Genomic DNA, 15,873 nt, shown 5'->3' on the forward strand with positions numbered 1-15,873 from the left:
ACATGAGAAGAGGACATCTTTCAACCAAAAGACGATTGTTCTGGAGAAAGGACACCTTGCCCAAGATTCTGATGGAAGCTCGGCAAATAGTAAGCGATCTTTATGTTGTTAATTCGTATTTATGTTGACAAATGTCAAATAATAATTCCGCCATGAATTTCGGTGCGGTCTCGCTTTAGCGCACGCTGTATGCTGAAGTAACGTTAATTTTAAAAATGTAACACAGCGATTGCATTAAGAACCTATTTGTCTTTCATTTGCTGTCCAACTTGTATTTTTTAGTTTATGAATAGTTTTCGATTAGAATATGTGCCTCTCCAAGATGGCTCCGGACAGATTGCTTGAAGTTTTGGCCACTAATCACATTGTATAACCACAATTTGTGCCGCTAAATATGCACATTTTCGAACAAACTCTATATGCATTGTGTAATATGATGTTATAGGACTGTCATCTGAAGAATTCTGAGAAGGTTAGTGAAAAAATTTATATATTTTGGTGGTTTATACGTTATCGCTATTTTTGGCTTGAATCAATGCTGTTGTGATGTTTGCTATTGTGGTAAGCTAATATAACGCTATATTGTGTTTTCGCTGTAAAACACTTAGAAAATCTGAAATATTGGCTGGATTCACAAGATCTGTGTCTTTCATTTGCTGTACGCTGTGTATTTTTAAGAAATGTTTTATGATGAGTAATTAGGTAATACACGATGGTCTCTGTTGTTATTCTAGTCGCAATGGTAAACTATGATTTATACCTGAAATATGCACATTTTTCTAACAAAACATATGCTATACAATAAATATGTTATCAGACTGTCATCTGATGAAGTTGTTTCTTGGTTAGTGGCTATTTATATCTTTATTTGGTCGAATTTGTGATAGCTACTGATGCAGTAAAAAAATGGTGGAGTAAGAAAAGTGGTGTCTTTTGCTAACGTGGTTAGCTAATAGATTTACATATTGTGTCTTCCCTGTAAAACATTTTAAAAATCAGAAATGATGGCTGGATTCACAAGATGTGTATCTTTCATCTGGTGTCTTGGACTTGTGATTTAATGATATTTAGATGCTAGTATTTACTTGTGACGCTATGCTAGGCTATGCTAGTCAGCTTTTTTACTGATGGGGGTGCTCCCGGATCCGGGTTTGGGAGGAATTAGAGGTTAAGAGGGTTGGGGCAATGCAGAAGGTGTTCTCTGGGTTGTATGCTGTACCTATGTTCTGAATGTATGGATGTTGCTGTGTGATGAAGACATGATCCACTACTATGGACTGATCTAACCTTTCTGGACTAACTTGGACTATGATCCTGTCCCTGTTTCTCTCATCTCTCTCCGCACCTGTTCTTGAGTTATGGTATAGTTGAGAAACATAACTAGAATGTGCTCTAACATTAGGCCTACTAGGAAGTGCTCTAACATTAGGCCTACTAGGAAGTGCTCTGGCATTAGGTCTACTAGGAAGTGCTCTGGCATTAGGTCTACTAGGAAGTGCTCTAACATTAGGCCTACTAGGAAGTGCTCTAACATTAGGCCTACTAGGAAGTGCTCTGGCATTAGGCCTACTAGGAAGTGCTCTGGCATTAGGTCTACTAGGAAGTGCTCTAACATTAGGCCTACTAGGAAGTGCTCTAACATTAGGCCTACTAGGAAGTGCTCTAACGCTAGGCCTACTAGGAAGTGCTCTAACATTAGGCCTACTAAGAAGTGCTCTGGAATTAGGTGTATTGGTATTGAGATTCCCTAGTGAGTAGTAACTTCCACTCTCAGAGGACAAAATAGGTAACGGAGGGTGTCTGTCAGCATTTCCATAGAAATTAAAGCTTAAGTTTCCCCTGGTTGGATTGAAATTGTTGTCGCTGTTGTCAATGTTCATGTTGTTGTCTACCAGCGAAGCAGCATCAGGTCAAGTCTTGGACAGGTCTGGCCAAAGTGGCCAAAGTCCATGTCCTTGAGATCATCTATTGAATTAAGCGTTCCTTTGAAAGCACATGCTGCATTCAGGGACAGTAAAACAATGAAACAACACTTGAAGCCCTTTCCACCCATGGCCAACCTAAGAAAAAGGTCAAATAACAATGGTTGCATCTTTGATAAAAAATGTTTTACAGAGAACAGCACCCACACAATTTGACTTAGAAGTAGTTATGTTACTTATTCGGCATCAGATCTACCTAATCCTCACATTAAATTATTTTTCTGTGCCTAATTTGTCACACCCTGTCCGTTTTCGTGTTTCGTCATCTCTATTAAAAGATGATGTACTCATATCCCGCTGCGCCTTGGTCCGCTTATTATGACGATCGTGACAGAATTACCCACCAACCCAGGACCAAGCAGCGTGTGAAACAGCAACAGGACCCACCTACACAGGATTTATGGCAATGGGAGCAGGATCTGGGCTACACTACGTGGGAGGAGATCGACAGGTGGGCGATCGACCCAGGACGAATGCCGGAGCCCGCCTGGGATTCTCTGGCACAGTGCGAGGAGGGATACCGGCGAATGGAGGCAGCACGACGACGCGGTAGGAAGCCTGTGAGTCAGACCAAAACATTTCTTGGGGGGGGATAAAAGGGAGTGTGGCGAAGTCAGGTAGGAGACCTGCGCCTACTCCCTGTACTTACCGTGGAGAGCGAGAGTACGGGCAGACACGTGTTACGCAGTAGAGCGCATGGTGTCTCCTGTACGTGTGCATAGCCCGGTGCAGTACATACCAGCTCCTCGTATCGGCCGGGCTAGATTGAGTATTGAGCCAGGTGCCATGAAGCCGGCTCAACGCGTCTGGTCTCCAGTGCGTCTCCTCGGGCCGGCTTACATGGCACCAGCCTTACGCATGGGGTCCCTGGTTCGCCTACATAGCCTGGTGCGGGTTATTCCACCTCCCCGCACTGGTCGGGCGATGGGGAGCATACAACCAGGTAAGGTTGGGCAGGCTCAGTGCTCAAGGGAGCCAGTACGCCTGCACGGTCCGGTATTTCCGGGGCCACCTCCTCATCCCAGCCCAGTACCACCAGTGCCTACACCACGCATCAGGCTTCCTGTGCGTCTCCAGAGCCCTGTTCCTCCTCCACGCACTAGCCCTGTGGTGCGTGTCGCCAGCCTATTACCACCAGTGCCTACACCACGCACCAAGCCTCCTGTGCGTCTCCAGAGTCCTGTGTATCCTGTTGCTGCTCCCCGTACTAGCCCTGAGATGCGTGTCCCCAGCCCGGTACCACCAGCTCCACCAGTTCCGGCACCGAGCCGTCAGAGGTGCCCGTCTGTCCCGAGCCGTCAGAGGTGCCCGTCTGTCCCGAGCCGTCAGAGGTGCCCGTCTGTCCCGAGCCGTCAGAGGTGCCCGTCTGTCCCGAGCCGTCAGAGGTGCCCGTCTGTCCCGAGCCGTCAGAGGTGCCCGTCTGTCCCGAGCCGTCAGAGGTGCCCGTCTGTCCCGAGCCGTCAGAGCCGCCCGTCTGTCCCGAGCCGCTAGAGCCGTCCGCCAGACAGGATCAGCCAGAGCCGTCCGCCAGACAGGATCAGCCAGAGCCGTCCGCCAGCCATGACCAGCCAGAGCCGTCCGCCAGCCATGACCAGCCAGAACCGTCCGCCAGCCATGACCAGCCAGAGCCGTCCGCCAGCCATAACCAGCCAGAGCCGTCAGCCAGCCATGACCAGCCAGAGCCGTCAGCCAGCCATGACCAGCCAGAGCCGTCAGCCAGCCATGACCAGCCAGAGCCGTCAGCCAGCCATGACCAGCCAGAGCCGTCAGCCAGCCAGGATCCGCCAGAGCCAGCCAGCCAGGATCCGCCAGAGCCAGCCAGCCTGGATCCGCCAGAGCCAGCCAGCCAGGATCCGCCAGAGCCAGCCAGCCAGGATCCGCCAGAGCCATCTGCCAGTCATGAGCTGCCCCTCAGTCCGGAGCTGCCCCTCAGTCCGGAGCTGCCCCTCAGTCCGGAGCTGCCCCTCAGTCCGGAGCTGCCCCTCCGTCCAGTGGCGCCCTATGGGATGGTAATCAGTCCGGGACTCGCCGTTCCAGAGGCGCCACCAAAGCGGGTAGTGACTATGGTGGAGGGGGGTACACATCCCGCACCCGAGCCGCCACCATAGGAAGGCCCACCCGGACCCTCCCCTTCTGTGTCAGGTTTTGCGGCCGGAGTCCGCACCTTTGGGGGGGGGGGGGGTACTGTCACACCCTGGCCTTTGTTATATTGATTTTCTTTATTAGTTTAGTTGGGTCAGGGTGTGACATGGGGGATGTTTGTGTGTTTTGTCTAGTTTAGGGTGTGTGTATTGTTTAGGGGGTTTTGTAGTATGTATGGGGTTGTGTTCAGTGTAGGTGTTTAGGAAAGTCTAAGGTTGCCTGATTTGGTTCTCAATCAGAGACAGCTGTTTATTGTTGTCTCTGATTGGGAGCCATATTTAAGGCAGCCATAGGCTTTAGGTGTTTGTGGGTAATTATCTATGTTTAACGTTTGTAGCTTGTGTATGCACTAACGTTTGTAGCTTCACGGTTGTTTTTGTTTTGTAAAAGTGTTCGTTTTCGTTTTTCGTCATCTCTATTAAAAGAAGATGTACTCATATCCCGCTGCGCCTTGGTCCGCTTATTATGACGATCGTGACATAATTCTCACTATTTGTGTTTAATATCCTAAATTACACCTTCTGTTAACATCTGACTCCAGAGTAATCTGTTCCTGCAATTTTTATTCAATGACATTTCAGATTTGGATGCAGTGAACTATGTTTTCAAAGTAACTTTAGTTAAGTAAAATATATTTTTCTTAAGGGTAGCTTCAGTGTGAAGTGATTGGTAGCTTGGTAAACTATATTTTCAGAGTACCATCCCAAACACAGAACCTCACACACCTTCGCATGTACCACTAGGATTTAGTCTTCTAGTCTTCTGTCAGTTTTTCTCCCGTATCAACAGCACTCTAGATTGAAACTATTTATTTATTCAACTAGACAAGTCAGTTAGGAACAAATTCTTATTTACAATGACGGCCTAGGAACAGTGGGTTAACTGCCTTGTTCATGGGCATAACGACAGATTTTTACCTTGTCAGCTCGGGGATTCGATCTAGCAACCTTTCGGTTACGGGCCCAATGCTCCAACCACTACCACCTGCCGACTTTAAGGTGCTTTGTTAATGTTCACACACTCCTGTACACACATGATATAGCAATAAAAATGCAGTCATAACAAGGCTCATATTTGCCGTTACTTGGTCACTCATTATATTTCTGTCAAATGTAACTTTAGTCTTTCTCACCATGTTCAGACTGTCTTATGACCAGCAATCAGTAGCAGTTGCTACAAATATAGAATCTTCATTTGATCACCCTGTTGCAGGAGAACTCTCCTGCAATGCAAGACATTTAAAACTTGTATTGTATTTGAGGATTAAAAAGGCATCTGAAGTTTTCATTTACGAAAAATGTATTTAACCCCACATTTTTAACAATTATAATTCATATAAGAAATCCCATTTCCTGTTCTTGCAGGATTATTTTCCTGCTTTTGCAATATGTCGCAAATTAAGATCGTACATCTGTAGATAAGTGACATAAATTACTCAATAACTGTTATCAATGAATCTAGGTTACAATACTTAATATGACCCTGATATGAAGCATGGATTAGATTAGATAGTAAGAATTTTCCTCTGGCCTAGATAGACAGGGCCCCCCAGCCCACTACACCTTCTTTCCTCCCTCTCTTTTCTCCCTTCACACCTGGAGTATGTGTTCTACTGAGAACAGAAGAGGTTCCGCCAACAACAACAATAATCTCATTATTAATTAAGTTATGTAAATGACATGCTGCATCTCAGTTAAATATGAATACTTATTTGAAATTAATCACGTAACATGACCATACTACGTGTTTCAGACCCCATGACGCTGAAATATTAGTGTGTGACCTAAATTTCCTGTGTGTGTGTGCGTGTGCGTGCGCGTGTGCGTGTGTAAAGGCAGCAGGTAGAGCGTTGGGCCAGTAACCGAAAAGTCACTGTTTCAAATACCCGAGCAGAAAAGGTGAAAAATCTTTCAATGTGCCCTTGAGCAAGGAACTTAACCCTATTGTGCTCCAGGGGTGCTGTAATACTATTGCTGACCCTGTAATAAAACACTTTTCACTACACCTTTCTGGTGCATGTGACAATAACAAATATTTGTATTTTATGTGTGGGTGTGTCTGCACAATACTTTATTTTACCCTCTTTTTAATTAGCCGTCCTAATAGAATGATACAAAGATCCTAGGTTAATAGTACTGACTTCTCTGACTGACTTCTGAGATATGTCAGAAATCTGACCAGCTCCAGAATCATCCCGGTAAACTGTTCACTCTGTTTCCAGGAGCATATTGAAGGCATCAAGAGTGAATCCTGGGACTTTTTTGTTGTACTTTTTTAGCAGGTTTTTATAATATTTTCCCTTGAACTTCCTCAATAGCTTACTGAGAACAGACCTTTTTCCCCTTCACACAGATTAACAATTAAAATCAATCATTGAAGTGAACAAGCTGGTTACAGATATGTTAAACAAACATTAACAGAGGCAATAAGAGAGTTGCAGTCAGTTTTAAAATTGGTGGCGTCTTGTTTTGTACGCTTTGTACAAAAGAATAAAATGCAGTACAACAGGAAATTTCTTAACGTATCTCTCTATTTGCTAGCTATAACTGGCATGTTCACGTGTCTCATAGCATGATCAACTGACCATGACCTCACCACCTGGGTGGTCTTAACCAATTACAGCGCAGTATGATACAGCGGTAAAATGCATCTAATTACAATTCAGTATGTTTACACTTATGAATATTACATGTGGCTAGTAATAAACTAGTCCTGAACATCTCTAAAACTAAGAAACAAATCATTCCTTATATTACAAATCATTCCTAATATTCTAGACCTCAGCTGAATCTGATAATAAATAATGTAGGTGTTGAGCAAGTTGAGTAAACTAAATTACTTGGTGTTGACTTAGATTGTAAACTGTCATGGTCAAAACATATTGATTCAATGGCTGTGAAGATGGGGTAGGTGTTTTTTTGCTTTTTTGACACATGCTCTGCTTTATGACACCACACTCACAAGAAAGTCCTGCAAGCTCTAGTTTTATTTGATCTTGATTTATGCCAAGTCATATGGTCAGGTGTTGCAAAGAAGGACCTAGTTAAGCTGCAGCTGGCCCAGAAGAGAGCGGCATATTTTGCTTTTCATTGTAATCAGAGGGCAAATATCAATACTATGCATGCCAGTCTCTCTTGGCTAAAAGTAGAGGAGAGACCGACTGCATCATTCTTTCTTTTTACTGATAAAAAAAAGTCCCCCCTTTTCGCCACAATTTCATCATATCCAATTTGTAAGTCGCTCTGGATAAGAGCGTCTGCTAAATGACTTAAATGTAAAATGTAAATGTAGTTAGTCTTGTCCCACCACTGCCACTCCCGTACAGAATCGGGAGAGGCGAAGGTTGAGAGCCTTGCGTCCTGCGAAACACAACCCCGCCAAGCCGCACTGCTTCTTAACACAATGCACGCTTAACCCGGGAACGCCAGCCGCACCAATGTGTCGGAGGAAACACCATACACCTGGCGGCAGTGTCAGTGTGCAGTCGCCCAGCCCGCCACAGGAGTCGCTACAGCGCAATGGGACAAGGACAACCATGGGCCAATTGTGTGTCGCCTCATCGGTCTCCCGGTTGCGGCCGGCTGCAACATACCCGGATACCAAGCTAGCTTCTGTAGTAACGCAGCTTGCCTAAGACCGCTGCGCCACTCGGGAGGCCCTATCATTCTTTCTTTTAAAATAATTATAAATGCGTTGAAAATTCCAAACTGTTTGCATAGTCAATTTACACACAGCACTGACACACACACGTACCCCACAAGACATTTTGCCAGGGGTCTTTTCACAGTCCCCAAATCCAGAACAAATTCAAGAAAATGTACAGAATTATATAGAGCCATTATTGCATTGAATTCCCTTCCGTTAAAATTTCTCAACTGAACAGCAAATCTGGTTTAAAAAACAGATAAAGCAACACCTCACGGCAGAGCGCCTCTCCCCTATTTGACCTACACTACCGGTCAAACGTTTTAGAACACTTACTCATTCAAGGGTTTTTGTTTATTTGTACTATTTTCTAAATTGTAAAAAAAATAGTGAAGACATCAAAAATATGAAATAAATAACAATCATGTAGTAACCAAAAATGTGTTAAACAAATCAACATATACTTTATTTTTCAGATTCTTCAAATAGCCACCCTTTCCCTTGATGACAGCTTTGCACACTCTTGGCATTCTCTCAACCAGCTTCATGAGGTAGTCACCTGGAATGCATTTCAATTAACAAATGTGTTTTCTTAAAAGTTAATTTGTGGAATTTCTTTCCTTCTTAATCAGTTGTTATGTGACAAGGCAGGGGGGTATACAGAAGATAGCCCTATTTGGTAAAAGACCAAGTCCATATTATGGTAAGAACAGCTCAAATAAGCAAAGAGAAATGACAGTCCATCATTACTTTAAGACATGAAGGTCAGTCAAACTGGAAAAAGTTTCTTCAATTGCAGTCGCAAATACCATCAAGCGCTATGATGAAACTGCCTCTCATGAGGACCGCCACAGGAATGGAAGACCCAGAGGTACCTCTGCTGCAGAGGATAAGTTCATTAGAGTTACCAGCCTAATAAAATGCAGCCAAAATAAATGCTTCACAGAGTTCAAGTATCAGACACATCTCAACATCAACTGTTCAGAGGAGACTGTGTGAATCAGGCCTTCATGGTTGAATTGCTGCAAAGAAACCACTACTACAGGACACCAATAAGAAGAAGAGACTTGCTTGGGCCAAGAGAAATTATCAATGGACATTAGACCGGTGGAAATGGATCCTTTTGTATGGAGTCCAAATCAGAGATTTTTGGTTCCAACCGCCGTGTCGTTGTGAATGGATGTGGGTGAATGGATGATCTCCGCATGTATATTTCCCACCGTAAAGCATGGAGGAGGAGGTGTGATGGTGTGGGGGTGCTTGCTGGTGACACAGTCTGTGATTCATTTAGAATTCAAGGCACACTTAACCAGCATGGCTTCCATAGCATTCTGCAGCGATACGCCAACCCATCTGGTGTGGGCTTAGTGGGACTACCATTTATTTTTCAACAGGACATTGACCCAACACACCTCCAGGCTGCGTAAGGGCTATTTGTGTCACGAACATTGTTGTAAGAATCTTACCAAAATGCAGCGTGGTTTCTGTTCATCATCTTCAAAAAAAACAATAAAGAACAAAACGAACGTGAAGCTATGCAGTGCTCAAGGCAACTATACACAAACAAGATCCCACAACAAACAGGTGGGAAAAAGCTGCCTAAATTTGACCCCCAATCAGAGACAACGATAGGCAGCTGCTTCTGATTTGGGAACCATACCAAGCCAACCTAGAAATAAAGAAACTAGAATGAATGCCCACCCTAGTCACACCCCGACCTAACCAAAATAGAGAATAAAGGATCTCTAAGGTCAGGGCGTGACAATTTGACCAAGAAGGAGAGTGATGGAGTGCTGCATCAGATGTCCTGGCCTCCACAATCCCCCGACCTCGACCCAATTGAGATGGTTTTCGATGAGTCTGACCGCAGAGTGAAGGAAAAGCAGCCAACAAATGCTCAGCATATGTGGAAACTCCAACATATGTTGGAAAAGCATTCCAGACAAAACTGGTTGAGAGAATGCCAAGAGTGTGCAATGCTGTCATCAAGGCGAAAGGTGGCTATTTGAAGGATCTCAAATATAAAATATTTTTTGATTTGTTGAACACTTTTTTGGTTACTGCATGATTCCATGTGTCATTTCATAGTTTTGATGTCTTCACCATCTGTAGACAAGATGGTGCCGACAGAGAGGGCTGCCTCGCTTCTAGTTCTTAGGAAACTTTGCAGTATTTCGTTTTTTTATGTATTATTTCTTACAATGTTAGTGTCAGGTTTTGGCCAGGACTGTTCTGGTTTTGTCACTAGATGTCCCCATTGCACCTTTTTTGAACCTTTTGTTTTTTCCTTGCTCTTTTATTGTTTGCACCTGTAGGTCGTTCCCTTGTTTGTATTTAAACCCTGTGTGTTCCTCAGTTCTTTGCTCAGTGTTTGTATGTTAGCACCCAGCCCCAGACCAAGCCTTTTTGTGTGAAACATATATTTCTCGGATTGGATTTTCCAGAGGTTCTCTGGTTTAGTTCTTGTGTAATTTTGAGTAGTCTTTTGAGGTTTGTTTTTCCCTGCTGTTTTTTACCACTTTGTGGAGTTTTCTTTGTATTTTTGAGGATATCCATTTTGTGCCTCTTGGCTTTATTTTGGACATTGTGGATTTAGATTTTGGCCTGAAGATTTTGTTCTTTAATTAAACCACCATCTCTAGAACTACTGTGTCTGCCTCATCTTCTGGGTTCTGCTGATTATTAGTGACTGTTTCTCGCACCGGGTCCTGACAGAAACACTGAGCCATTAATATGAACCCAGAGGCAGCCAGTACCCAGGACTTTTTTCCCATGCTGTCCCACCACGAGGGGACTGTCCAACGTCACGAAGCTGCTCTGGTTCAGCAAGAGGCCTTACTGGCTGGACATTCTCAACTTCTGTCGGAGATGATGACTTCCATAAAACAGATTTCTGATCCACTTTCTCCTGCAACCGCTTCTGCTCCAGTTCATCAGATTCAAGTGCCCGTGGCAGTTAACCCCCTGGCTGAACCTCGTCTGCCGCCTCCCCAACGGTTCTCAGGTGATCCGAGTGTTTGTAAGGGGTTTTTCACCCAATGTTCTCTCTCCTTCGAGCTGCAACCCTCGTCGTTTCCCACCGACCGGTCCAAGATAGCATATATCATCACCCTGCTGTCGGAAAAAGCCCTAGCCTGGGCTACTGCGGTGTGGGATGCCCAAAGTCCCTGCTGTGCCAGCTACTCTACCTTTGCTGAGGAATTCAAGCGAGTGTTTCAAGATCCCACCAGCGGTCCGGACTCAGCCAAACAGCTCCTGACTCTCAGCCAAGGTCGGCGCAGCGTGACGGACTATGCCATCCAGTTCCGCACGGTGGCAGCAGCGAGTGGCTGGAACGACGAGGCGCTCACAGTGTGCTTTTTGAAGGGTCTTTCCGACACCATCCAAGATGAACTGGCCACTCGGGAACCACCGGACAACCTCGAGTCCCTGATCAAGTTGGCTTCACGCATAGACCAGCGTCTGAGAGAGCGAGAGCTCAACCGTAGATCTCTCACCCTAGCTCCTATCGGTCCCAGCTCCGAGTCTCCACCTTTATCCTCGCTGACTCCACCGGAACCCATGCAGGCTGGACGCATCTCCCAGGCTGAGAGAGACCGCCGGATAAGGGAGCGATGCTGTCTATATTGCGGCAAACCGGGCCATTTCCTCTCCACGTGTCCCGGGCTCCAGGGAAAACGCACTCTCCCGTGCAGGCCTGGGAGGACTGTAACGGGAAACATAACCTCCTCCCATCCATCGAACTCCCGCCTGCTCATTCCAGTTACCCTTTCCTGGGACAACCACGAGCTTCCCCTTCAAGCCTTGGTAGACTCTGGAGCCGCAGGTAACTTCATGGATGGTGTCTGGGCGAAGGAGAATGGCGTTCCCTCTGAACCTCTAAGTGACCCCATAAGGGTTACTACGTTGGATGGAAGCCCTTTGGGATCTGGACTTGTCACTCGTGTCACTACCCCCTTGCGACTTTCAGTTTCCCAACACCAGGAAGTGATGAACTTTCATCTGACCTCGTGTTCCGAATTCCCTCTCGTCCTTGGATACCCCTGGCTTCACAGCCATAACCCTCACATCGACTGGTCTGTGGGCACTATCAAGCAGTGGGGTCCTACGTGCCAAGCCACTTGTATCTTCCCAAGTTCCCCGAGTTCCCCTCCCGAGTCTCTAGAATCCATCGACCTGTCCCGAGTTCCTGAGTGTTACCATGACCTCAAACCGGTATTTAGCAAACAGAGGGCCACCAAACTACCACCCCATCGACCTTACGATTGCCCCATCGACCTGTTTCCGGGCACCTGCCCCCCCAGGGGTCGGATCTTTTCCCTATCTCCTCCCGAACGAGCTGCTATGGATACCTACATCAAGGACGCTCTGGCAGCAGGCCTCATGCGTCCATCCACCTCGCCGGCAGGAGCAGGGTTTTTCTTTGTGGCCAAAAAAGACGGTGGATTACGTCCTTGCATCGACTACCGGGGACTTAATGCCATAACCGTCCGTAACCGCTACCCGCTACCCCTTATGGCCACAGCCTTTGAGCTGCTCCAGGAAGCAGTGGTCTTCACTAAGCTTGACCTACGGAACGCATACCATCTTGTGCGGATCAAACCCGGTGACGAGTGGAAGACCGCTTTCAACACGCCTACTGGTCACTACGAATACTTGGTGATGCCCTTCGGCCTGACCAACGCCCCGGCTGTGTTCCAAGCGCTCATAAACGATGTGCTTAGGGATATGCTTAACATTTTCGTGTTTGTTTACTTGGATGACATCCTCATCTTTTCGAGCTCCCTTCAAGAACACACTAAGCATGTCAGACAAGTGCTCAAACGCCTCCTAGACAGCCATTTGTACGTTAAGCCGGAGAAGTGTGAATTCCATTCCTCTCGAGTACAATTCCTGGGATTTGTAGTGGAACCCGGTCGAGTCCAGATGGACCCCAAGAAGGTAGGGGCGGTAGCGGATTGGCCCACCCCCAAGTCCGTTAAGGAAGTTCAGCGTTTCCTGGGCTTCACCAACTTTTACCGCAAGTTCATCAAGAACTTCAGCTCGGTGGCAGCCCCTCTCTCAGCTGTAACCAAGGGTGGCAACACAAGGTTTCTGTGGGGAAGAGAAGCTGAGACGGCCTTCCAAGGACTCAAGCAGCGCATCCTCTCTGCTCCCATCCTGACACTACCGACGGCGGATGAACCTTTTGTGGTGGAGGTAGACGCATCAGAGGTTGGTGTTGGAGCTGTCCTGTCTCAGAGGGGTGAAGACAAGAGGCTTCATCCTTGCGCCTTCTTCTCTCACCGGCTTACCCCGGCCGAGAGGAATTACGATGTGGGGGATCGTGAACTCCTAGCAGTTAAGATGGCATTGAAGGAATGGAGACACTGGCTCGAGGGGGCTTCTCAACCATTTCAAGTGCTTACGGACCACAAAAATCTGGAGTATATCCAGCAGGCGAAGCGGTTGAACTCCAGACAAGCTCGATGGTCTCTTTTCTTCAGCCGATTCCAGTTTATCCTCACCTATAGACCCGGGTCGAAGAATCTCAAACCGGACGCCTTGTCACGTATCTACTCTCCTGCCATTCGAGAAGATACTGACATGACTGTCCTTCCTGCCGCTAAGATCGTGGCTCCGATCTCGTGGCAAGTGGAGGATACCGTGAAACAAGCTCAAGCCATCGAACCGGGTCCTGGAGGAGGTCCTGCCAATCGGTTGTTTGTTCCCAAGGCAGCAAGGTCCCAAGTCCTTCTGTGGGGGCACTCCTCTCGCCTCACCTGTCACCCGGGCGTAGGTCGCACCTTGGAGTTCATCCAGCGTAAGTTCTGGTGGCCCACCATAAAAGAAGACGTTGCCACTTTCGTCAAGGCCTGTTCCGTGTGCTGCCAGGGCAAATCTTCTCACCTCCGCCCTCAAGGACTCCTTCACCCTTTATCTATTCCCCACCGACCCTGGTCCCATATCTCGTTGGACTTTATTACTGGCCTTCCTCCGTCCCATGGTAATACCACGATCCTAGTCATCATCGACAGGTTTTCTAAGGCGGCCAGGTTTGTTCCCTTGACCAAATTACCTTCTGCCAAGGAAACGGCTGAGTTGGTGATTAACCATGTGTTCCGAGTCTTTGGCATTCCGCAAGATATGGTTTCCGACAGAGGTCCACAGTTCGCCTCTAGGTTTTGGAAGGCCTTCTGCCAACTCATAGGGGCCACGGCCAGTCTTTCTTCAGGGTACCATCCGGAGTCCAACGGCCAAACTGAGAGGATGAATCAAGAGCTGGAAACCACCCTCAGATGTATGGTCTCCAACAACCCATCCACATGGTCATCCTTCATTGTTTGGGCAGAGTATGCGCACAACACCTTGTGCTCCTCCTCCACTGGTATGTCTCCGCACGAGTGTCAGTTTGGCTATGCTCCGCTATTGTTCCCGGACCAGGAGGCAGAAGTCAGAGTGCCTTCAGCCTTGAGGTTCATCAGACGCTGTCGGCTTACGTGGAAGAAGGCCCGTCTTAATCTTCTGCGTGCCTCACAGCAGTACCAGCGACAAGCCAACAGACGTCGCCGTCCCGGTCCTACCCTGTACCCCGGCCAGAGAGTATGGCTCTCAACAAAGGACTTACCGCTACGGGTGGAGTCTCGCAAGCTGTCCCAGAGATTCATCGGTCCCTTTAAGATTGCCAGGAGAGTCAATCCCGTTACTTTTCGCCTGCACTTACCCAGATCCCTTAAGATCAATTCAACATTTCACATTTCTTTATTAAAACCTGTTGTTTTTTCTCCCCTTATCCCGGCAGGCAGACCTCCCCCTCCGCCCCGTGTCATCGGAGGCCAGTCGGCTTATACCGTCCACCGGATACTGGATTCCCGCCGGGTGCAGCGGTCCTGGCAGTATCTGGTGGACTGGGAAGGCTACGGTCCCGAGGAGCGCTCCTGGGTTCCTGCCAAGGACATACTGGACCCTGACCTCATTCGTCAGTTCAGGGCCCTCCACCCTGAGAAGTCTGGTAGGAACGTCAGGAGCCGTTCCTAGGAGGGGGATTCTGTCAGGTTTTGGCCAGGACTGTTCTGGTTTTGTCACTAGATGTCCCCATTGCACCTTTTTTGAACCTTTTGTTTTTTCCTTGCTCTTTTATTGTTTGCACCTGTAGGTCGTTCCCTTGTTTGTATTTAAACCCTGTGTGTTCCTCAGTTCTTTGCTCAGTGTTTGTATGTTAGCACCCAGCCCCAGACCAAGCCTTTTTGTGTGAAACATATATTTCTCGGATTGGATTTTCCAGAGGTTCTCTGGTTTAGTTCTTGTGTAATTTTGAGTAGTCTTTTGAGGTTTGTTTTTCCCTGCTGTTTTTTACCACTTTGTGGAGTTTTCTTTGTATTTTTGAGGATATCCATTTTGTGCCTCTTGGCTTTATTTTGGACATTGTGGATTTAGATTTTGGCCTGAAGATTTTGTTCTTTAATTAAACCACCATCTCTAGAACTACTGTGTCTGCCTCATCTTCTGGGTTCTGCTGATTATTAGTGACTGTTTCTCGCACCGGGTCCTGACAGTTAGCCCCTCTCAAGCTGATACCACGGCAGCCCTCAAAGGACTCCACTGGACTTTAAGCAAACTGGATACCACATATCCTGAGGCTGCATTTATTGTAGCTGGGGATTTTATCAAAGCAAATTTGAGAAAAAGGATTCCAAAGTTCTATCAACATATCAACTGTAGTACTCGCGCCGTCAAAACACTCGACCAATGTTACTCCAATTTCCAGGATGCATACAGGGCCCTCCCCCACACATCAATCAAACAGGCAAAATGTCAGTATAGAGACAAAGTGGAGTCGCAATTCAACGGCTCAGATACGCAACGTATGTGGCAGGGTCTATAGACAATCACGAACTACAAAAGGAAAACCAGCCACGTCGCAAACACCGACGTCTTGCTTCCGGACAAACAAAACACCTTCGTTGCCCACTTTGAGGATAACACAGTTCCACCAATGCAGCCCGCTACCAAGGACTGTGGGCTCTCCTTCTCTGTGGTCGATAGGAGTAAAACATTTAAGCATGTTAACCCTGGGAAGGCTGCCGGCCAAGACAGCATCCCTAGCCGCGTCCTCAGAGCATGC

This window comes from Salvelinus alpinus, chromosome 23 (assembly GCF_045679555.1).
Source record: "Salvelinus alpinus chromosome 23, SLU_Salpinus.1, whole genome shotgun sequence".
In the NCBI taxonomy this organism is placed as follows: Eukaryota; Metazoa; Chordata; class Actinopteri; order Salmoniformes; family Salmonidae; genus Salvelinus; species Salvelinus alpinus.